Source organism: Ambystoma mexicanum, chromosome 2p (assembly GCF_040938575.1).
Source record: "Ambystoma mexicanum isolate Mex_15411 chromosome 2p, UKY_AmexF1_1, whole genome shotgun sequence".
NCBI lineage: Eukaryota > Metazoa > Chordata > Amphibia > Caudata > Ambystomatidae > Ambystoma > Ambystoma mexicanum.
In genome coordinates this window covers 781,525,394-781,550,402 of record NC_090923.1, presented here as the reverse complement: position 1 = coordinate 781,550,402, position 25,009 = coordinate 781,525,394, and the positions used below count along the sequence as shown (strand labels likewise).

General features: G+C 44.9%; 1 protein-coding gene across 1 annotated transcript in view; it reads right to left on the bottom strand.

Annotated features, from left to right (window-relative positions):
- The window catches only part of LOC138567794 (cytochrome P450 2F2-like), an 832,705-nt gene that overhangs the window by 539,626 nt on the left and 268,070 nt on the right, over positions 1–25,009 (bottom strand). The gene's annotated exons all lie outside the window — the stretch shown is intronic.

Here is a 25,009-nt window from a genome sequence, read left to right as displayed (position 1 = left end):
AAGTATCCTGTCTTGTGTGCTGTCACCACCCATTAGTTACAAGCTGTGTATTTCACCAACCTTGGCCCACTCATTTTTAATGAGTTTTCTAAAATAAACAGGTCTTGTCTATTTACAATTATGTTTCATTTTGCATGCACTGCTATCACTGTGTATTGACCAAATTATGCTTTTATTAAGAATGCAATACTCTCAACGCCACGGTTATTTACCAGTAATCTTCATTACTCCGAGTCGTGGTCTTCCATATCACAGCACTTACTTAGGAGAAGCATCAGCAGCTGATACAGCCTCTACTTACCACTAACCATAAGTTGATTAAAGACTACTAACTATCCAAAACCAGTATTCGATTTCCATGATTTTGAAAATGGCCACACCCACACCCACCCGGGAACACACCCTTGCCATCTTTCCTACCCAACTCCTGAAGTTATTTAAGCAAAACTAATTCTGACCCAGGAAGGAGGGATGGAATATAGGACTGTGACTAGGAAGTTATGGACATTTTTAGCAAGGGTGCTGCCTTCATATGCCATGGATGGGGTCATGATATGATATGGTAGGGTTAGACCCAGTGCAATCAACATAGGCTGAGGCACTGCCGCAGATATGCCATTTCAGCATTGTATGGGCAGTTACTTCCATATTATGCCAGTTATAGCTGCATGATCAGTAGTGCCCCTACATTGCGAGTTGCTGCGATATTACAGCATCCAAAAATCTAATAAATGCCAGTCACCAACAATTCACAGGAGCATTAATGCTCTGATTCATGATGATGATTTGTTAATTATTTAGCGCTTTCACCAAAGCAATATACATAGCACATTTTTAAATACAATTATCATTCCAACCGAAGTTGATACTCATTTATCAACCTCGGAAGAATGAAAGATTGAGTTACCCTTGCCGGGATTCGAATCTTCATATCACACATACATAGCAGCAGTGAGCGCTCACTCCGCTAAGCTATCTTATCGCTTTGCTATTAAAAATGCAATGCCACAATAAGAAAACATGTCAAAACTGGTTGAACAATGTAGGCTAGACACGTAATAGCACTTATCATGTTTGCTGTAGACTTGATGATGCACAGTAAAAAATGCCACGCCGCAGTAAGACATACATAGATGGGTTGCACCAAAATGGCAATCTAACCACGTAACAACACTTATCATACTTAATCATAGATGCCCAGAAAAATATTCTATTGCATAGTAAGGAAAGGCTAGACTGGCTGCACTCAAAAGCCAGTCTAGCCAGGTAATTACACTTATCATGATTGTTTTATCAGAGATGCCCAGTACTCAAAGTCTCAAATTGCTAGACTAGCTGCACCAAAATGCTAGTCTAGCCACATAATAACACACTTATGATGCTTACTTCATTATATTAGCCCAGAAAATATACCATGACATAGGGCCTCATTACGACCCAGGCGGTAATCTTCCGTCATTACCGCCATGGCGTAATGAGCGTTTACGCCGTGGGCCGATGGTGTAAAGAGCGCCACATTACGACCCATCGCGCACAAGCATTACGCCATGGCGGTAATGCAATTAACGCCATGGCGGAAAAGGCCCCTACCGGCATCGTAAAGCGAGCAAGGTGCACTTCCGCCACTGTAAGTAGCGGCCACCGTAATTAGCAGCCACCGTAATTAGCGGCCACCGTAATTTGTGGTGGCCGTAAAAAGCAGAACCGGAAATAGCGTCATCGCGCCGGAAAGGGAAACAGCACGTCGGCCATCTTTAAAAACACAATCCATTGCCATCCTACCGAACAACACCAGATCCAACCCTGACACCTGTCCCAACCAATCACCCACCCATCCAACTACCCAAAAATGCCTAAAGCTGTTAAGAAGGCATGTGACCGCCAGCGCCAGGAAAGATTCAGCTGGGAGGAACTCTGCATGCTTGTGGAGACCCTGCAAGACAACGCAGCTGTCGTTTTCTCCCCGGAAATGACCAGGACAGCGACAGGGAAAAAGAAGGCCATCTGGGCCCTGGTGGCCGAGCGCGTCAGCGCGGTGGGGACCGTACCCCGCACCCCACAGCAGTGCAGGAAGCGCTGGGACGACCTTCGCATACGGGTCATAGCCGTCATCTCTGCGAACCGCAACCTTGCCCTGGGTACCGGTGGAGGGTCGGAATCCCCACTAAAACTCCATGGGAGGAGATTTGTGCAACCACGATTGGCATGGAAGCCATTGAAGGCGTCGGAGGGATGGAAAGGGGAGCTCCGACATCAGGCGATGAAGGTAGGTGCCTCAAACAAGACATGCCATAGTCACTGCAGTCCATTCATGTGTAGCACAAGGTTGCCCTAGAGTGTAAATGCAACACATTTCCACACTGCCCATAGCCACATGCGAGCACCACCCTGTATACACTGCTGGCACCCGCATACCTGCATCCACATTCCACACTAAAAGGAGAAAACCTGCATGGCCCTGCCTGAAATCTGCCTCATCTACTGACCAGAATAATGTCTATCATTGTCATTCCAAAGTCCGCAGACCCATCAATAACGCCCTCCCTCCTTTGCTCCACCACAGGCACAGATTCACACCCCGAGGACCAGGACACCCCTGCGACGAAGAGAGCCAAGAAGGCCAATAATACCGTCCTCGCACCCTCAACCTCAGCTGCAGTGAGGCAGACCCCACAACAAGCAGGACCCACTGCAAGCATACCGGACGTCCCACCGGCAAGCACCCCTGTAGTCAGCAGGCCAGCAGCAGCTGCTCCACTTCTACCAACATTGCCTGCCACAGAAGGCACCGGGTCAGCGGCCAGCAGCAACATGGGTGAGACAGCTGCAATAGCTGCATGTTCAGACTCAGACATTGAGGAGCACGAAGTCAGAAGCCCCACTGACCTACTACATTCCCCCTGTTTGTCAGACGCCAGCCCCCATGAGGATCACACACAGGGGCACACAGAGGTAGAGGAGTGGCCTTCTACCCCATGCCCAGTCCTCAGTCCACAGGAGGGGAGCAGCCCCTCCATCACACCACCAGCACTGGCCATGGGCCAGCAGGGGCAGCAGTCCCTCGAGGACATCACAGAACGGCAGCAACAACTGTCCACGATGCTGGCTGAGCATGCCGCGGAATGTGTGGGGGCTAGGGCAACCATTGAACAGGCCACGGAGACCCTAAGGGCCGAAGTAGCGCAGAGCACTGCCACCCTGAGGGATGCCATGCAGGCCATGTCCAGGGACATCTGTGCTGAACTTGCCGGCTTGCGTCGTGCGCTCACTGAGCTCACCCACACCCTACAGGACGTGCATGCACGGGGGCAGGCAGGGACATCCTCCACTGCCAGTTCTGCACAGAGCAGCCCCGTCCGACGTTCCGGACGTAACCTGCGCTCCACAGCCAGGGGTGCCCCGGGGGCCGGGAGAGGGGGCTTGTAACAGCCTGTGGCCACTGTCACAGGCATCTGTTGACACCTACATGGGGTGTGTTGGGGTGTGCAGGGGGGAGGGGGTGTGTTGGGGTGTGCAGGGGGAGGGAGGAGGGGGTGTGTTGGGGTGTGCAGGGGGGAGGGGGGAGACGGTGTGTTGGGGTGTGCAGGGGGGAGGGGGGAGGGGGTGTGTCACAACGTTTCATAGTTTAAATGCACTTTTTTCTTTCCCAAAATGAAATGTGTGGACATTTTCATTGCGTATGTGTGCTTTATTGGTGTACAGTCCACAGTGTGCATGTCCCAGAGACACACAGTGCCCCAAGTGCAGTCTCCATGTGATTCACACCAGCCGTGTGTGCTAGAAGCAGTGGTCGATGATACTTTGGCGCATTGCACGCCCCTCCTGTGCGTCGCCTCCTCCATGGGGTGCCGCCCCATCTGCACCCTCCTCATCCTCATCGTCAGGTGGTTGCAGTTCTGCGTCAGGGGGCAGGGGCACATTCCGTCTGACGCACATATTGTGTAGCATGACACATGCCATGACGATCTTTGCCATCTTCTCATGGTGGTTCAGGAGTGCCCCACCAGACCTGCTGAGGCTTCGGAACCGTGCCTTCAATAGGCCGAATGTCTGCTCTATGACCACACGAGTACGTGTATGTGCACGGTTGAAGTCCTCCTCGTGCTGGTTCTGCGGGTTCCGGACTGGTGTAAGGAGCCACCTCTTCAGGTGATAGCCTGCATCACCTCTATGCAGGCGAGAATGTATGTGTCAGCCATGTCGTCTGATCAAGAACATGATGTGCCACCATGGCTTGCATCCAACTGTTACTTCGGCTCACTTCTACATGCACTAATTGATTCACACAATGCAACCAGTATATGCTCATGGCTCCCCTGGCCTGTTTTGCATGCCATCACCCAATGTATGCAGAGGGGTTGAGTGCATTGTGAGTGGCCATCCTCTGTCTCCGTTCTCTGTGTTACTCACAGCCAGGTGGAGTATGCATCATTCCCCCCCCCCCCCCTCAGCCAGGTGGAGTATGCATCACCCCCCCCCCCCTATCAGCCAGGTGGAGTATGCATCATTCCCCCCCCCCCCTTTCAGCCAGGTGGAGTATGCATCGGTACGTCATTCACCTGCCCACTTCCATGACATTGGACTCACCGAGTAGCCAGGATCTTGGGCCTCCATGTCGCTCCATGTAGCGTGGTATTGTGGAGTTCCTCAGGACCATAGAATCATGGGTTGATCCGGGGAATCGGGCACAACAATGTGTGATGATCTTGTTGTAGTCACAGACCATTTGCACGTTGATTGAGTGGAACTGTTTCCGGTTGCGGTACGGTACCTCCATGGCACATGGAACCACCAATTCCACATGGGTGCAGTCGATGGCACCAATGCAACCGGGTATGCCGGCTAGTGCATGGAAACCCACTTTGGTGTTTGCAATGTCCTGGGCAGTCCGTGGTAATGAGATGTGGTCGTCTGTGTGCTTGAGGAGGGCATCGAGTACTTGGATGAGTGTTCGTGAGAATAATGGTTGTGAAATGCCATGCAAGTGCCCCACTGTGTGCTGGTAGGTGCCTGTGGCCAGGAAGTGGAGTACAGACACTACCTTCAGTAGGGGGGGGGATGGAGGTTGGAGTTTCTATCATGCTGACGATGTCGTTGTGTATCATGTCTACGATGGCGGTGATGGTGTCCCGGTCCAAACGGTACAGGGTGTGGATCTGCTCAGCAGTGAGGTTGAATGGATTGGCTCTGATGCGTGGGATTGGGGGCTGCCTGCGTGGTGGCACTGGCTGTGCTGGTGGGGCTTGCTGGGCCTGCCTTGCCATCCTTCTCCTCCTGCGTCTCCTCTGTGCTGCCTGTTGTTGTTGTTGCTGTTGTAGCACATGCGTTGCTATCAGGTCCTCCAGCCCCAACATTGCTAGTCATATTGGTATCATTGTGGAGTGTGACTGGGTGTGGGAAGGGGTGGGGTGTGCTCTTTTTGTACTTCCTGAGTCTGTATTGCCTTCCCCTGTGCTGTTTCTGTGCACCTGTGGCAGCTGCATTCACTTTACATTGCCCTTTACGGTTGGTTCGCGATGGCGTAACTAGCACCATGGCGGTAAGGTACTTAACGGGCTGGGTGATGGCGTTAGGTGCATGTCCGCTTGGGTCGGCATTTGCGTACCTTTCCGCCATGGCGCTAAGTACGGTGTGGCCGGTCGCGTGCGCGCAGCCTTAGCGCAGTTAGTGGCAGCCCTAACTACGATGCCGCTAATGGCATCTTAGTTAACGGTCACGGGTCATGATCAGACCTGGCGGAAAACGGGAGCGGTAACCATTTACCGCCATCGTTTTTCACTTAGCGCCGGGGTCGTAAGGAGGCCCATAGTAAGAAAATGCTATACTGACTGCACATAAATGCCAGGCTAGGCAGGTAATAACACTTATAATGCTTACTTTATAATAGTTTCCCAGTAAAAATGTCATGCCACAGTAAGACAGGACTAAACTGGCTGTACCAAAATGCCAGTCTAGCCACTCATACATATCTCATACATATCATACCTCCTTTATCATTGATGATCTTTATGTATTAGCGTGCCCCTCTCCTGCCCCACCCTTTCCACACATCCCCTATCCATCCCTCTCTCATCCTCCAACTCCCAAAAGAAACTCCTCAGTCCAGTATTAACTCCTCGTCTTCCTCCTCCCAGCACTTATGAATGAGGTTCATAGGCGAGTACTGAGATGACAAAGAGTGAGACTAGGAGTAATAAAGATTAACGGTAAATAATCCAGCTATTTAACACAAGCACACACATTCATACACCATTTGCTCATTTACACATGCGGTCATTCACCGTTCACTCAGCCCCCAAACATCATGCACTCATTCACACACATTACATGACATATACACACACATACATTACATAATATACACACAAACACACTCACGCACGCGCGCGCACACACACATACACTTTTACATTTAAAAAATAGGTTTCCTTACCTTCCAGAATCCGTTGTTTTTCTCCTCTGCAGGCATGACTGAAATAATGTATTTTAAGGTCACAAATGACTGACTTTGAAAAGAAATAATTTCTGTTACGCAAAACCGAAACGGAAATAATTTATTTTTGAAGTCACAGACCTCAAAAAGACCTTATTTCTCTTTGAAATCCGAGCCCTCCACCAGGGGTCGCACAGGGGTTCCTAGCCACCCCAAAATGACGTCCCTAGAAGGGCTACATGCAACAAGTTGCTAGGGCATCAAAAGCAAAGTTGTAGTAGCTTTTGAAAATGGAGATCGCTGATAGCGTTGTGCCATGGAATCAGCTTCTATAAATGAACTTTGTGGCACTGTCTAGAAGTAAGAAACCAGAATATTCCATACATGCTAACACTCTCGATTTGGGTGGGATTTAGGTGGGAGACTCCCGACTTTTCATGAAAAAATATTGCTATTTTTCACGTTCTCCCGAATAAAAAACTTCTAGCCCCAATGCATCCCTATGGGAAATGTGCGACTCCCTATTTCTTTGATTAAATCTCCCACCAAGTTGGGTCGGAATGTTGGCATGTCTGACATTCTGAGTAGAAGTTAAGCCTACACTCACTTCAATAAGGTGGCAATATGTTCTATTATTGGGTAGAAAGGGAAATGGGCCAAATCCTGATCCCAACTTGGCCAAGTAAAATAGCTACGTGGGTAATACATGTGTGACAAATTACATTCTGTTTTTTAGTGGTACAAGGATAGGAAGGGGTAAAATGGCTTACTCAGCCCTCAGACTTCTACAAACCAAAACACAACGCAATCATGAAGGTAAAACATAGACAATCAACAGATATAACTCCTTTGACGTTTGTGGTAACACAGGCTGAGGGAAGACTATGCTCGTAGGAGTGTGAAGGTGAACAAGTTGTGATCCAAACAACATAGTATCACAGTCTAAAATAAAGGGAATGTCCAATGAAGGTTCTATAAAAATATAAACACTTAAATAAAACACATCATCTGCAAGTAGAACGAAAGAGATCACTATACAAAAACCCACCCTTGGGAAGAACAGATAAGATGCAGCAGACTGGAGAAAATAGCACTCTGAGCGTAATTCCTGACTTGGTAGCTAAGGTACTACCATGAAAAGGATATTGGGTTGAAAACAGGATTGATTGTTACCTATCTAGTCTCTAGGATTCAAGTGGAACATGAAGGTAGTTCAGTGTCACTAGATTTCGTTCTTGGTGGGCTGACGCATCAGACCCAGGTTCGAACGATGGGAGCTGATCAGGCTCAGTTGTTCACGCAGGTTTGTGGTGGCCCTGGTAAAATAATAAACAGCCCGGATACTAAGCACAAAATCTGAGATACATGGGCAAATTAAAATACATCAAAGAAAAAAAAGTGAAAGCAAGATATATTACACAAAAACATACATGGTGAATAATATTAAGAAATAATTCTTAACTTACCAGAAGAAAGCGTATTCTGCAGATTAGTGATTTTGTTAAAAAACAAAGGTAAACTACTTGAACCACATCCAATAACAATCCAATCAGTGTTATCAGTGGAACACCAATTGTTAATCTGTATCCTGAGAAGAATTTTCCAGTCTTGGGTTCTGACACAGTTATAGCCCACTTTTTGGTTGAGTCAGGCTAGGATTTTGTTCTTAAGTGCCCCCCTTGATTCAAATTCCCTCGGCTTGTCAACATTTGTGATGCTGATGTTTCTGCAGTCCAGAACAAAACTCCTTAAACTGGGATCCATCATTTTTGTCATCGTTGATTTTTTGAGGCAAATATCATTGGAAATTAAGGGAGCAGATGAAGTAGCAGGCTTAATAGGAAGAGGAGTACACCCGATGGGACTTCACCCACTGGACAAAGAGCAGGATGGGCTACCTCAAGCTCTGAAAACATTCCTTTATGTGGAGACTCTGAGGTCGGTTTGGCAGCCCTGATGGAACCCATTCTGGAAAAGGGGGGGTTTGAGAGGACTTTTCAACTCCTTTACGTTCCATTTGGCTACACTTCTGCAAGTTTAACGGGTGTGACGCAAGCATTTTGGGGCCTACAGAAACCGCTCAAGCTTGAAAATCCTCGATGTTTGAACATGCAGCAAGGTCCTGCAGCAAATATTCCTTAAGAAGCAGCCAATTATCTGGTGCCTTGGAATCACCCAACCCACTACCAGCACTTTCTACGGCCCTTCTCCGGACCGCTCACCTGTTTTTATTTGGCCAAGATGGAGGTATCTGGGTGCCCATAGGCACACAGCATTCTGATTTATCAGGTTCCTTGTCCTCTGATGACGCTCCAGTTACATCCCCCGACCCCCACATGGACATCATGAAGATCACACACCTTTATCAATGATTACATATATGTGGGAGGGAGGGGACCAGCTTTGCTGGCATCAATCTTGTAATCTTTATTAGTGAGCAGGAGATGATCTTTCTGGATCCTTTGTCTCCTTTTAGCACTTAGTATAGGGTCGAGTAGGGTCAAATGTGAGTGCTCTGTGCAGTTGAATAGCAGTGATTCAAGTGATGCAAGTTTGGGCAGTCCCAAGAACCTTTCACAGTTTTTCAGGCCGAGTCAGGCTTTGGACCTGGCAGAGGCTGGCGAGTGAAGCTTCAGCGGTTCGAGCTAGTGGGTGATGTTCAGGGAAGTGGTGATTGAGGGTGTGTCATTGTGCAGTTAATGATGTGCCGGCTTTTGCATAGTTCGTTTGAGCTGTGGTTGTGACACCCGATTAGAGTCTCTGAGTGACCCTCCAGAGATCCAGTCCTGAACGGCCTTTGAGCAGTTACTTTGGGCCTAACAGGTGACGTGCTTCACTAGGACACGATACTGTGTCAAGCTGGGTTAGATGAAGGGCAATAGTTTGGCTGGTTGGAGTAACATAGACACCAGTATCAGCACCTTCCCTATTTTTCAGGAAGCGGGTAACACGGAGCAACCAATTTGTTGAAAGAAAACAGGAAGCTGCAGCTGTTCTGCCCCTCCGGTTGCTGAGAGGCCTTAAAAATCCTTGAGGAACTGTGGAATTCTGCTGCAGGCGTGCCTGGTTTTAATGGCACAATTCCCCAGGTGATTGGTCTGAAGCTAGCCTGCTTTATGAGACCAATCCCTGTTCTTGGCTGGTGTGTACTTTTCCCTCTTGATGTCACAGCCAAGTGCTTCGCTCCAGAAGAAGAGGAGGGTATAGGAAAGGGAAAGAGAGATAGTGAGAAATAAGATGGTGGAAGGCATCTTAAAGTATCCAGAGCACTCCTGCCTATCCTTCTCCTGCCCCTTCACTCCAAAAGACAACAAATACCTTTTGACATGCAGCTCCCTGGTGTGAGACTACTCCTCCGGAATGTGTGTGCTCTTTTAATACCTGGGCCAAGGACAGCTGCCTGATGTGTGGCTGTCTCTGGGCATAGGGGTTACCGGCCCTCACAAAGAGAGTGAAAGAGAGGCTGGATCCTCTGAGTTTCTGTCCTGCCGTGTAGCAATATGGGTCTTTCTGACCCCAATACACATTCCCTTCCACAGCAGAGCGGATTCACAGGAGCTGGTATATGTGAAATATACATTGAGATGTGGCAGCCATGATCATAAGCAGCACCATGGACTATGCCTCCAGCATGGGGTACTCATGATCATGTAGTTTGGGTACAGATGGCATATCTTGAGTGCCACCCCTGTGCTGCTGTGGCTTTGCTGTTGCTGCGGCGGTCGAGGGGGCATCTTGTGATGTTTGAACCTGCTCTGCGCCATCAGTAGAGCGAGCAGTGTGAAATACACTACTGATACAGCAGGGCATAAGTGCACTATGCTTTTGGCATGGAGTTGCGACAAAGAGGGGGGCTGGTTAGCAGATACCCCTTTGTAGAAGGAATCACTTGCAACATTTTATGTACTAAAAATTAAAAAAAAGCCAGGGCTTGTTACCTTTGCCAGATGGAAATTCCTCACAACATGTAAATTAACCTGCTCCATATATCAACTACCTGCAATAAGTGTACCCAGGAGGCCAACTACTGTCCAGGGAACATAGACAGATTAGACAGATTCCCAAATGAGGAGAGCTGGAGAACAAATTCAATCAGGATACAAAAATGATGGAGCGGTGGCCATATCATCAGCTCTGAACCCACACAAATCAGCACTCATGATGCACAGATGTGAAATGAATTAATATTCAACATCCAAACAGTTGCTTTTGGAATGACAAAAAGATCCCCCAGAATCCTAATGTGGAAGTATCAACATGAAGGACCCGTATGGCAATGGAGTGGCACCCTTCAGGGCGCCAATGTTGTGCATGTAGACCTTGCATATACCCCATTGTCTAACACTGAGACATATCAGAAGGGTTATCACCTTTCCCAGGTTGCCAGTGGAGAATTCCGTGAATAAGAGAGTCAGGGGAGGCCTAGACCTCGATAAGACTGTTGAGATCAGATGACCAGTACCTTATTAAAAGCACAGAAGGATAAAACCTCTAGTCCAATACATCTAGGGGACCACCATTTTGGTGCCAAAGATCTTCAGGTCCTAAGGCTACCAGTAAAAGAACCTTTCAGAAAAAGAACTGAAGTCTAGAGCCGGCTTCTGTGCTTCCTTTCTCCAATTTCAAAATTCTCTGGTAAAGACGGAAGACGGGCCTCTGCCTATACACCTAGGCTAGGAAGAGAACTGTTACAACTGAGAAGAGAGGTAAGAAGCTTTCATCCAGTGAGTGCCAAGACCTGTAAATCCACATGAATGTCTTCAATTCATATGAAGTAATTTCCCTGGTCAGTGGAATACGTTGGAGAAGACCAAAACGGTAAATTGAATCCAGATAACATACTATTTGCCTTAATATAGCACAGGGTATCTTGCCACATTTTGGACATATAGCAAATGTAAAACATTACCCAGGTCAATGATGCTCAATCCACGATATGAACACATGCCCATCAAATCACACACCAATCACTGCAATGGATGTGTAGCGAGGCAGGACACACCAGGTGAGATTATAAGCAGATTTATTAGAATATGAATCAGACATATAGTTGAGACCCCCAACCAGCACAGCATAAGATCTCCAACTGCCTAAATAAAATACAAAACAAGTCCTAAGTTCCATAGCAGTGCATTGTGACTTCAACCATGCAAAGCCCAATGACAGCACACAATGAATGCTCATCATCCCCATAGCAACACTTAACATTCCCCTAGTACAGTAAACCCATATATACAACAGGATGCCTCACATGACTAAACTGTCTTACCAGGTTTGTATGAAGATAGCTAGAGAGGGCAAAGTCCTCACTAGTCAATTAACACTGAGGAAGCCAGACAACAGAGGACGTCGAGATGAGGCGAGACATTTCCACTGAGACCGGATTCAACCCTTGGATGGAGGTGGAACCTAGAACAGCAAATAATCCAGTGAAGAATGTGCCATCATTGTGTGACTTAACAGAAAGAGGAGAACTGAAAAGTAGATGTTTGTGTGAGGAAGTCAGGAGGAGATTGTCGCGAACAGTAGTAAGGCATATTACTAAGGAAAGTACACATTCACCTCAGCTTGCTTGAAATATAAACATGGTAGATGACTGAAAAATCAAATGTGACCATGCTGAGCTTCCTCCTACTACAAATTCCTTAAAAGGAGATCAATATTGCAATATAAATGTATGGGAGAGGTAGACAAGGGTGACAGAGGAAATGGGTATATAAGACCAAAAGGTAAGCAGTTGGAAAGATCCTCTCTTTCTCTCTCGGGTTGGCCACAAGGCAGATCTACTCCAAGCACGAATGCTCTGGCTCTAAAGGACTAATAAGTCAGAACTTCCTCAATCCTTTATGTTGGGTGGTGCAAGGAGAATGCCCAATGAGTGCATGTTTTACTGCCTGACTAGGGCACTTAACTCACTAATCTGAGAGTGGGAGTCTCATGCATTTGTTGCAGAACTAATGCATCCCTTTCCTTAATAGAGCAGCCAACTGATCATTGTTCTTTGTGGACATGCTATAAGACAAAGGATGTACTATGGATACTCCAAAGTGTGTTTTCCATTGTGGACAGAATTCTTGGCAACGGGTTGGAAACCAGACCCCTAACTTCTGAGAACCAATTTAACAGCATGACTGTGACAATGCATTAGTGAAGAAAGCCCCCTTATTATATGTATCCATTTTATGGGAACATAGGGTGAGTAGTAAGGAAAATGAATGGGGGCATAATCGTTCCTGACTGTGCTGAAAACTGTACAAGGATCTCCTTTGTAGGCCCATGTGCTATGTACACCAACTTGAAAGGACATGCATGGTTCCCTAATATTTAGGAAGTACTTCAATTCACTGGAGCAGTATCTCCCAATGCTGCTTTGACCAGTTCTGAGAAATAGTAGAGACAACCCAAAATGACAGGCAACACACTGCCTTGTCCTGTGAATAGCACAAAAAGAGAGCCCTAGCCCAAACCTTCTTTCAGACAGGCCTACACCACTATTTTAAGTTCAAGCAGTAATTGCATTTACCAGACCACCACCAATGTTTAGAAAAATACATTCAAATCTTGATTTTTTCTGACATCAATTTACCAAGACTAGCATAAACTAAAATTATTCTAACAGAGCCGGATTGCTCTCTGCATCAAACATCTCTAACCCAAGCATAAACTCAATTATCACACAATTATCACAACAACCATTCACTCTTCATACACAACCACACTTGCAACCTTCTATCATTAACCCAATAAAATAAGTAAATAACAGGGTGGTTTAATCAATCATCACCTGGCACCAATAGTTCCAACTAAGTGTGCCACTATTTCACCTTACTTGCCAGTCACAATGTAGGGGCTATATAAATCTCAATATAACATATACCTGGTAAATAACTAATTAATTAGTTTCAAATAAAACATTTATAACATATATCACAGTTGCCAACTATAGTTTTGGCTCTAAGGGTCCTGAATTTCTTCACCACAACTCAGCCTTCCTCAGGGCACATCACATTCCCACAGGATAGACATAACCAGTTATAAATATTCTCATTATTCTGAAGAGCGAATCACCACCCAATGGAACATCAACAAGCATTACTAGAAAACATGGAAAAGGTGTGTGATCAGTCCAACAGGCCACAGCCTGTATACTTATGTATTTATCATTGTTTATTCATTATCCCCATGTGTTCCTGCTCAGGCCACGGTCAGTGAAAGGACCCGCAGGCTGTGCTCCCACCACCATCCGTGCAATTTCCCATATAGACTCAACAATCCCTTTCCAATAATACAGTTGTGAATCTGTCATAGGTGGCACATAAATGGAAAGGGATTGTTGAGTCTGTATGGGAAATTGCACTATAAACCTCAGGATTGACATGCAATGCTCTAACAACTGAAAATAATTTCAGTGACATTGTTTACTCTAGCAAGTACTTAATGAGCTGCAACATCTGGTCTGTCAGACTGTTATTAATTATGTGAAGAGCACTGGGGTGAAGAGAAAGGAGCAGTACACATACATCTCTGTGCTATGTCCTGATCAGGAAGGGACACATGTTTCCCTATCCTCAGCAGGGTCTTCTGTATTTAAGAACAAATATTTTCCAAACCCTCCTCGCCACACCTCCACACCTCAAGCCTACGTGGCAGTACTCGAGCGAAGGGCAGGTTTAAAAAACAAGTTTGAGCAATGCATTCTACAAAATTAGGCTCGCCTGTGACCCATTTGTCTTCCCACAAGGAGTTCTGCAACACAGGATCTGGACATGTCTGTGCAGCATTCCCTCCTCTCAGCCTTCCCAGAAAAATTGATGTGGAGACTGTCCCACCGGGCTCTCTTTATTCATACATTCCACCATGATGATAAACTAACTTGAGTGTTAATATCTAATCTCCCTCCATGACATCCCAATTGTCCAGGTAGGAGGGACATCAATTGGGGGTTGGCAGGGGTCACAATTGCGACCCCTGGAAACTCCTGTGTGACCCGGACTCTGCCTCTGCAACCCCTGGGGTCTGAAGATGTAGAGAGAAACCGAATGTAAAGAGGGTTCCCAGACGAGAGCCCTCTATACAGTCATTTCTTTTTCAAGTCAGTCTGACTGCAAAAATAAATTATTTCTGTTACAAATATAAAGCAGGCAAGATATGGTTTATTAGTGTCTAGATTCACATTTTGGTACAGCAAGTCTTGTCATTTCTTAATGTGGAATGACATTTTTACAGGGCAACTATGACAAAGCAGGAATGATAAGTGTTATTACCTGTCTAGATTGACATTTGGATGCAACCAGTCTAGCCATTTCTTACTGTGCCATGCCATAATTTGCTGGGCATTTATAATGTAGTAAGCATCGTAAGTGTTATCACGTGTCTAGACTAGCATTCTGCTGCAGGAAGATTATCCATTTCTTACTGTGGTTTGACATTTTGTACTAGGCATATCTGAGAAAACAATCAAAATACATGTAAGTATCTGGCTAGACTGGCATTTGGGTGAAGCCAGCACTTACTGTGGCATTATATATTTTTCTCTGCAGCTATGACAAAGTAAGTATGATGGCATGTTGGTGCTGCCTGTCTAGGTATGTCTTACTCTGGCATGACATTGTTTTATTGTGCATCATCAAGGCTACAACAAACATGATAAGTGTTATTACGTATTTGGCCTACATTGTGCAGCCATTTTTGACATGCTTAATTATGGTGGCATTGCATTTGTAATAGCAAAGTGGTAAGATAGCTCAACAGGTTGAGAGCTTGCTGCTGTGATCTGTGAGTGATCTGCAGACTGCAGGTTCAAATCCTGGCAAGGCCAACTCAGCCTTTCATTTTTCCGAGGTTGATAAAAGAGTACCAACTTCGGTGGGGTTATAAATTGTATGTAAATTTGAACTATGGACAGTGCTTTGGCGAACGTGCTATAGAAATAACACATCATTATCATTAAAGCCTTAATGCCCCTGAGCACTGAAAGTGACTGACATCTATTGGATGCTGGATTATTGCAGCAACTGGCAATGTAGGGCATCTACTTTTCATATAATGGCAATAATAATGACAATTTAGGCCATGCAGCTATAATTGCCATAATATGGAAGTAACTGGTCATAGCATGCTGAAGTGGCATATCTAAAGCAGTGCGTTGGCCTACTTTTGTTGTGTTTATAAAGGTTAACACATTTTAATCATATACTTCACAACTTAGTTCATTACAAATGGTAATACATTACATCAGGCACAATATTCTAAAACAAATGTTACAGACATTAATTCATTTAACACAATATAATATAATATAATTTAATATAGACCTAGCAGGGCCTCCCTTTCTAACCCGCAAGATTACATTTTTCGCCTATCCGAGAAATTGCTCCCTTCCCTACTTCATTATGGTGGACTAATAGAGAATGTTTTTGTGTGTATCACTATTAAAATATTCACTAAAACAATGGTCATTGAGCTATAGTATCCATACAAGAGCTAGCCCACTTGACTTCACTGTTTAAATCCGCAAATCTCTTTCCCAACAACATTTTCCTCAGCCCTAGTGTTGCGCTGAAGTCAATCAACCAATGTTTTAGCGTTTCTGCCCGCCCAAGGGTTTTTACAGAGCAGACAATTGCTTTCTTGCCAAGGGATCCTTCTTATGCGACCCCACCTTTGCAGGGAGCTTTGTAAGTTAAGACAAAAGAGCATATACATGTAACTATATTTCAGCCCTATTAATCTCTTCACAGAGGACTGCATCTCCTTATATGTCCCCTGAGGTGTGTGGTTAGCTCCCTTTGCGATAAAATTTTCATTTTGTTGTACATCTTCACTGTGCTTTCCTTTAAGTTAAGCTTGCTTTTCTGAGTCAATTTCAGCAAGAATCGGGTCACAGCACTACCCAAAATTGCTCAATGCGTTGTCTTAATTATTGCTCAAAGATATATTCAAATCTTCAAATAGCAAACACGATGGTTGAACCAATATTGCCTGGGCCTATGTTGTACTACTGGGTCTAACCCTATTATAGTATGATCCCATCAATGGCATATGAAGGCAGCACCCTTATTAGAATGTGGTTAGCATCTAAAATACTCTTGTCGGCTTCAGTGCATATTTGATATTTTAATACGTGTACATGTATGTACTTCTTTTACTCCTGTAAGCCACTTCTGCTAATGTCATTAGGATTAAACAGGAATTGATGTCCTCCGTGTCATTGTGTGTTGTAAAGTAGACATTGGACTGTAAAGTACAAGTGAAAAACCACTTACTGTTTGGTAGCCATCCTATGCAGATTGACATCTGCACCCCATGTTCCGGACGCTGTTATTTGCAAAACCTCTCTCTCACATCCCTAGTTTCTTTCCTTTTAGCAGACATTGTTTTAGGACATCCCTTTTAACCGTTGGCTTAAGCCAATGTTTGTTTTGGCAGATATTAAAAACTGCATGAGCAGAGACTGGGAACTATCAGTTCCATCCCCTTCGGGGTTACTGAAGAAAGGCAGAAGGCCTGAGCCCAGCAGAACTGACCAGTCTAAATTGGAATGAACAATGGACAGTTGTGATAAAACAGAAATCGCCATGGATCTGGGGGACCTACACATTTTGGCTGATGAGACAGAAATGGAAGCACTCATCCAAAAGGTATCCTGCCCTCCATAGCAGGTGACATGATTGAGCCACAAGGGGCATGGTAATTTTGCCTTCCTCACCAATATCTACCCTATTTTTCCATGAACAATCTTTTTATTTTCTATGTGCAGACATCTGATTTTCATGGGTACTCTTCATCTCTGCTTCCTGTTACATCTCATCTTACACTTGGTTTTACCACGCACTTGAGTGAGGATCTCCTTGGTGAGGAGGCCATTTTCTAGGAGGCCGGCCACAGCCTCTCAACATCTCTCTCTTGCTCCCTTACCCAAGGCTTATAATCTTGTAGTTTTCTTCATCACATCCTCTTACAGCAACAATTCATCACTGCCACTGCCTCTACTGTTCATAATAACCTCCTCAACATTTAGAAAATGTGTCCTTTTCTTACTAACCACTCTGCACAAACTCTTTTCTCCATTTGCATGCTCAGCAAACTTAACTACTTATCAAGTCTACTCTTTGGCCTCCTTCTCTACTCCTTCCTCCACCTACACAAAGTCTTCAACTTTGCAACATGCCCTCTCTACAAACTACTGATATCCTCCCCCACATCTACCTTCCGACAACATGCTGCTTGGCTCTCCGTGCACAACCACCCCCTTTTCAAGATCCTTCTCCTAGTCTACAAAGCTATCAATGGTCTTGCTCCTCAGTACCTGTCTTATTTTATCCCTATTTAATCACCATCTTGTTCCCTTCATTACTATCCTACACATGCCCTCACTATCCCATGCCCTCCTTCTGCCCCTTCTTAGTTCTGCTTGTTCTCCCTATTCGCCCCACTCCACTGGAACCCACTGCCCATCACAATTATAGCCAGCCAAACTATGGACCTCTTCAAAGCTTGGCTTAAAATTCACTCTTGCTAAAGGGAAAACTGTAACACACCAAAACTGACTGCAGTCAATTTTATCATTCACGGTATACAATTATGCAGTATTATCAGTAGACCTATAATTCAAACAAGTTCTAGCAATTTATAGTGCTGTGAAATAGAAGGTACCACGAATAACTAATGTATAAAATCAAAACACAAAAACAACACTCAAAAAGATTGAAGTTGAACTTCCTGCACTCTACATAGAATAAGAAAACTCTTCCAAACAAAGATAACTAGTTAAGTAGAAAATTTACTTTTCATAAACCATAGGTTATGTTTTCTCAAATAATTAAGTAATACATTCTATACATAATTTCCGTTAAATAAAAATATAGAGTCACACAATAGATATAAGTGTATTATTCATACACAGTTCCATGCATATGGCTTCAAACAACACACAAGTTTCTGTAGTTATAAAGTCTTTAAATAAACACTTCCTTTTACAAAGCTACTATCCAAATTTCACCAATTCGAAGTGGTTATGGATTTCATTTCCAACGCGTTTTGAAATGTCTTTCTTCATCAGGTTTAGCCACCACTAATCATTTCTACAAGTAATTAGAAATAGGTGAAACGATATGTCCCCCTGCCCTTTCCTCCATCCTCCCAACCTGACCCTACCACGTCCTTCTGTGACGCTTAATAATTTCATTTTGTATATTTACATAGCACTCCTCTGTATTTGAAGCACTTGCCACTTTAGTATTATGTTTAGGATTATGTTACCTTTGTAAGACCTCTGTTTTCTTACATACATTCACTTCATTTTTGGCATTGGTATTTGGCCCACGTTTATAGACCCCTATAAACTGGCTCATCACTTGTCACATTCGCGCTATTGTAGTGTAAACCTTCATGGGACTCACTCTGCCATGAGTAAATGTCCTATTGTGACTCCTTTCTGATAGAAATGTACATGCCTGTTCTTCAAATAAATGCAAACATAAAGAAGGAGGTCAAGGCGTCCCTCTGCGAGAAGGAACATGGCATGATAACCTGCTCCGTGAGAATGTACCCATTCAGAGTCTGCAGCCACATGTTTTAGCTCACTGTACCTTTCACAATGGTGGAACATCCATTTGCATATCAGTCTTTGTCCCGCCCACCTGAGCAGTCCAGCACCGAAATGCTGGCTAATCCTCTTTTGAACAAGAGTACAAATACAAAATACAAAGATAAGTACAATGTAAACAGACAATTTTGAAATCCTCTAACCTAGAAAGGACCTAATTGACCAGATTCTGAAACGTGCAAGGACATTTTCTAACCCAAAGAGCATGAGAGTAAACCACAGTGCCCATCTGGTGTGGAAAATGCTGAACACGGGCTTGCTCTGTCAGTTTAGCCATCTTGTCAATCAGCTCATCTACCCAAGGTATTGGGTAACAGCATTGAGCCCTCTGTAAGCCACACAAAAACAATGTTCAGTCTTCCCATTACTGGGCATTTTAGGTACCAGTACCATCCCATGGACTATGAGATAGCACAATAACCCCTAAGTAGAAATTCTTGAAGACTACGCCCTTGATGCCATCCTTTACCTTGTCATACATCCAGTGAATTCTACTATTTATTGGCTTCCAGTGTCAAGTTTATGAATGCATGGAACAGACCCCGGAAATGCAATCCAGATAGTGTTCTTTGGTCAACTCTGTGGAGATTTGAGCTCCCTATAGAGACCCATCTGTGGACTCTGCATGTAGCAAGTCAGGCAGAGGATCTGTACCCTACTCTGTCTCTTCATCTGTCACAAGAGCCAACACAAAGGCATCCCTGTTGTAATGATGTGACAGCCGGTTGAAATGAAAGACCCTGTGCATTTGCCTTGGGACCTTTGTATCAAAGAGATAGTTAATCTCACTGAGCTTTTCCAGAAATACGTAAGGCCCAGTCGAGTAATTCTGAAGTGTGCTGGGTTTGATAGGTTCCATAATACACTGTTGTGAGGGGTCTGAAATGAAAGCCGGACACAAAGTTGTCATGTTGTTGGTTAAAGACTTTTATGTTACTGAAATGGGTTGGGAACATGCTTCTCTGTCCCTATTCTAAGAGGAATTTTCCTACCTAAAACCAAAAACGAAGGAACTGTCTGTGTCAGGATATCAGAAATCATAAAGCTGTTCTTGTATCCCCAACGTTATAACCTGATCCTCACACTACAAACAAAATAAGAAAGTGAGAAGGGAAAATGTCTTTAATCTGCCATTCACAAAAAAGTCTTAATGAAACAAAAATGGAACAACTCCAATTAAAATGAAGACCAAGATGAAAAGACCTTGATTCCAGAAGGGGATTGTAATATCCCGGCTATGGTGATATTCTGTTTGGCATAGGTGGAGAGGACTTCCTGGGAAAACCTGGGATCTTATTTGTCTTCATTTCTGATGGCCTTCTATGATTCCAGATGTCTGAGTCTGCGTCTCTGCATGTACCACCTGTTTGCAAACTAATGTAGTGGACTTACCCCCCTCTAAGGGTTCCACTGCCATCATGGTAACCATTGATTATTTCACTAAACTCGCTCACTACCATGCCTTTCCGAAGGTTCCATCTGCCACCAGCATGGCCAGGATTTTCATTGACACAATTTCTTTTTGCGGCACAGTTTGCTGGACACTATAGTTTCTGACCGTGGTCCTCAGTATGCTTCCTGTAATTGGCAACAAGTCTGTCTATTTTGCACATTAAGTGGGGTTTGAGTTTGGGGTACCACCCCCAGACCAACGGCCAGACTGAGCGTACATTATGGTGTGTCATTTCTGCCGCCCAGGATAACTGGGTGGAGTTGTTGTCTCTGGCTGAGTTTGCTTATAATAACTATAAACATGCTGCATTGAATTCCAGCCCATTCTTGTGCACATATGCCATTCTCCTTTCCTGTTTCCTACTGCTACTCTGTCATCTACCAAATTTCTGGATATGGACGCCCTGGTTTCGGATATCCAATGGGGCCATTCGTTTGCTGGCATTGCCTTATAGGAGGCACAGGACCAGGCCAAGCGGTCTGGCAATTGGCATTGCACGCTGTCGCCTGTCAACTTGCCGGGTGCTATGGTTTGGCTTGCATCCCGTTTCTTGCCCCTTCATCTGGTTCCTTCCAAGCTGTTGCCCAGGTTCTTTTGTTCTTTTAAGGTGCTGAATAGACAAGGTTTGGCTGCTTTTCTGCTCCAGCTTCCTCCTTCATGGTCCAGGATGTATCCAGTGTTTCACATCTCACAGTTGCAGCTGGCAGTGCCGGAACATTTTCACTGCCCTGAGATTCATTGCCCTCCCCCTATGTACACAGTTTCAGGGCTGGAATTTGAGGTGTCTGGTATTTGCAACTCCCGTTACCATAGTGGTTGACTCCAGGACCTGGTTTGTTTGTTTTGCTGGCTCCATCCCGGTAAAAGGGGTCTGTCTCCCCTTGGAGGGGGGAATATTGTAACATCCCGGGTACAGCAACATTCTGTTTGGCATAGGTGGAGTGGAATCCGGGCTGTTTTCCTGTGTTCTTCCAATATAGCACCTGCTGTGCCTTGCCGTGTGCAGGTCTAGTTTGCTCTGGAGCTGATTTCCTGGTTTCCCCTGGTTCCAGCACCAGAACAAGCCTAATGCAGTCTCCTCCAGCAACACAGCGCATTGCTACTACTTTCTCTGGATGCTCCAGCGCGATTAAACTCTTAGAGATCGCTATCCTTATCGTGCATGATGCCGAACTCACAAAACCTTCGGCGACACAGCTACGCTTTGCCCCAGAACCCGAGTGCTGCATGAAGAATAGAACATGCAGGCAGAATGACGCTTCTACAGCCTTCCCACTCGACTTCTACATTTGCGGCTCCACAAGAGCTGGATCCCATTCCAACACCCTGCAGAGCCTGATATCCGGGTATTCTTCCCCAGAGCGTTTCCCTGAGGTTGCTGTATCTCCTACGTCATTCCTTTTTAGAGAAGGGCACTGCAGCGATTTTAAGGGATTCTTTACTACTCCGCACTCTGCACCTGATCAGGTTAGTTGCATGCTGTACATTTCCAATATATCTGGCTTAAAGGGTCTATCTGTGAATCCATACACAGTGTGCATAACAGGGATTCTCTTCCCCTGGATTCTTCAAGGTCTGGAAATGTCTTTTGATCTAATAGTTCTTGTATCCTTCTTGGCACTTATTGTTGCTTTTCAATCTGCCTGGTACACTCCCCTTCCAGGACTTCTTATTCACTTCCAACTGTCTAATACATTCAACAAACACTGTTCTTTCTTGATACTTGTTGTAGCTTTGCAGATTTCCTGGTATACTTGCCTGCCTGGATTCTTATGTATTCACAACTGCCTGCTATGTTCAACAAACACTGTCCTTTCTGAACACTTGTAGTAGCTTTGCAATCGTCCTGGTGTACGCACCTGCCAGATTCTTATGTATTCACTACTACTTGGTGTACTCTCCTGCCAGGACTTCTCTCGCTTCCATGTGTTTATTACAGTCCCTCTTTGCATTCAAAACCGTATGTACCTATCTTGCCTCAGTATATTTATCTGGTTGAATGTTCTTTTTGAACCAGCCCCACATCTGCACTCCATGAATTCAAATGTTATTGGGGTTCCTGTTTGGATTCTGTTTTCATGATTCATACACAATTATCTTATTTTTTCTGTATTGGCAATCTCATAAAGTTGAAATTGTCTTTGGCACAGTTGCCAAAATGCCTTGGGGTCCCCACGGGCTCTGTGTAGCTTTTACGGGGCTGTTCGCGCATAAGTGGTGTAGCTGTGCCGCTTACTTCCCACTCTGGGCTATTCAGACCTCTCTTCGGCTTCCCTCATGGTTCAGGTCTTGCACGCCTGATTTCCTCTAGGTCCCAGTAAGGCTAACATTGCCTGATGTCAAGTGCCCTGGAACTTTTTTTGCAGTTTCTGGAATCTGCACGGCACATCCTGCTCTTGCAACGTGAGTCTCCTTCTTTGCTGGTGAGCTCCACTGCTCTGCCACGCAATGCTTGTGACTCCAGTGTTCACACGCTCTGCGGAAGAACAAACTTCTTCACTTGAACAATTTCTGATAGTGCAGTTTCCATTTTTAAATGTCCCGCACACAGGTGTTCTCATCAAACGACTAGCCTGCTCATGGAGCTTGACCTTGTCCGTTGGCATCTATTTTTTTCCTCCTCCTCGTCTCAGTACTTAGGTGGTTGTGGGAGTTGGAGTCCAATGATGTCACTTGATGCGCAGCATTTGGAGAATCTCACCCAATAATTCCATATGAAAAATCTGTTCTATCAGAAGTAAAAAGGATTTTGTTGGAGCTTTCAGTTCCTAGAACAAAAATGGGATATTGATCTGAATGGTGCTGTACAAATGTGTCTCTACTTTCCCGAAAGGGAGGAACAAATGTGTGACAAAAGGCCATTTCGATATGGGGCATCAGGGGGGCTTTTACATAAAAAAATGGGGGATAGCGTGTCTAATCCAATGAAGCCATGACATCTTCCCAGTGACTGTCACCTCCCATGTGATCCTCCCTCATATAGCCTCCCCCAAGGTCAGGATCATGAAGCAACTCCAGTTCCTTGGCCACATGGGAGGAGGGTACTGCTGGGGAATCCATGATGACTCCATTGGATTCATCACACTGTCCAGGAGTGTAGTCAGTCACTCTGGCCTTCTCATCATATCAGTGCTTCATGAGCTATAGGCTTACCTTGCGAACTTGTGTACTCTGTTCCCTTTGCTTGGCCATTTTGGATCGGAACCCAAGTACATAGTCAACCATGTCATGGAAAGGGATAAAGGGATTATTCTTCGATCCTTCATACACTAGACTAGGGGACACCATCAAGATGAGGGGACCCCATCAAGATGAACAAGCAGAAGCTCAAATATGGTTCAACCGTATTCTGCTCTGTGTTACATCCGGGTAGGTGAACAGGGAGATGACAGGAGCATAGCCTATTGCCTCCTCAGGTGCTCTACCAAGCTAACTATCATGCCTTTCAGGGTCTTGTGAGATCTCTGAGCAAGCCCATTGTTTTTTGTGTGGAAAGCTGTAGAGAACTTGTAAGGTACTCCACACTCCTCTGACATCACTTTCATATATTCAGTTGGAGCCCTGTCAGATATCACCATTTTAGGCAATCCTACACAGGAGAATATCCTAGTTATATCTGTTGCTACAAAAGGAGCTTTGATGCTCCTCAAGGGTATGTCTTTAAGGACTGGGTGGCAGGATCTACTAGGACCAAGATGTACCAGTCCCTTGCGAGGGTTTGGGGATCCAATGGGCCCACAGTGTCTTTGCATATTATCTCAAAAGGCTGCTCAACGAATGGAAGTGGAAATAAGGGGGCTTGATTCACCCCAATTGACTTACCAGATGCAAAGAAGGGTTGGCAGACTTACCGTTAGCATGGCAAGTATATTACCACTCCCGCCCCAATGCCCTCATAGTAAAGATTCCATTCAAGCCCTCCAATATCTCAGTCAGAGCGTATTTAGATGGATTCCAATACAGTTTTATTTATTAGCAGCATGGCGCATTGATGGGACCAGTGATTGCTTTACAATTTTGTGGTCAATATGCAATTGGTGTTTATGAAAAAAAAAACAGTTGTCTGAGCCCGAATGAGGATGCAGTGGTCGTAATGATACCACCACCAGCCATCTACTCAGACTTTGGAAAGCGGGCATATAAGATGCAGTATAACCATCTATCATTAGTGTATTCACCATTCAAGTTTTCAAACATGTAATGGTAGGAAAAATGTTAGATTCTGCAAACAGATTTTTATGACCCTGGCAATTCCAAGATATTTAGTGGCACGTGTATGCTAAAGGAATGGCTCACATGCTGTGGAGGCTAAGGTCATATACAAACAGATCTTTTTGTCAGAATTACCAAAATGGCATTCCATTTTCAAATTGTCTTTGGTTTTACACACACATTTGTAATCACATGAGATCGAATCTGGTATTCTACACATTGGATCACTGAAAGTAAACAAATCAAAACACCCTTGCAAAAAATGGCAACTGACTCCCACCACATGATATTTGAGACTCGACTG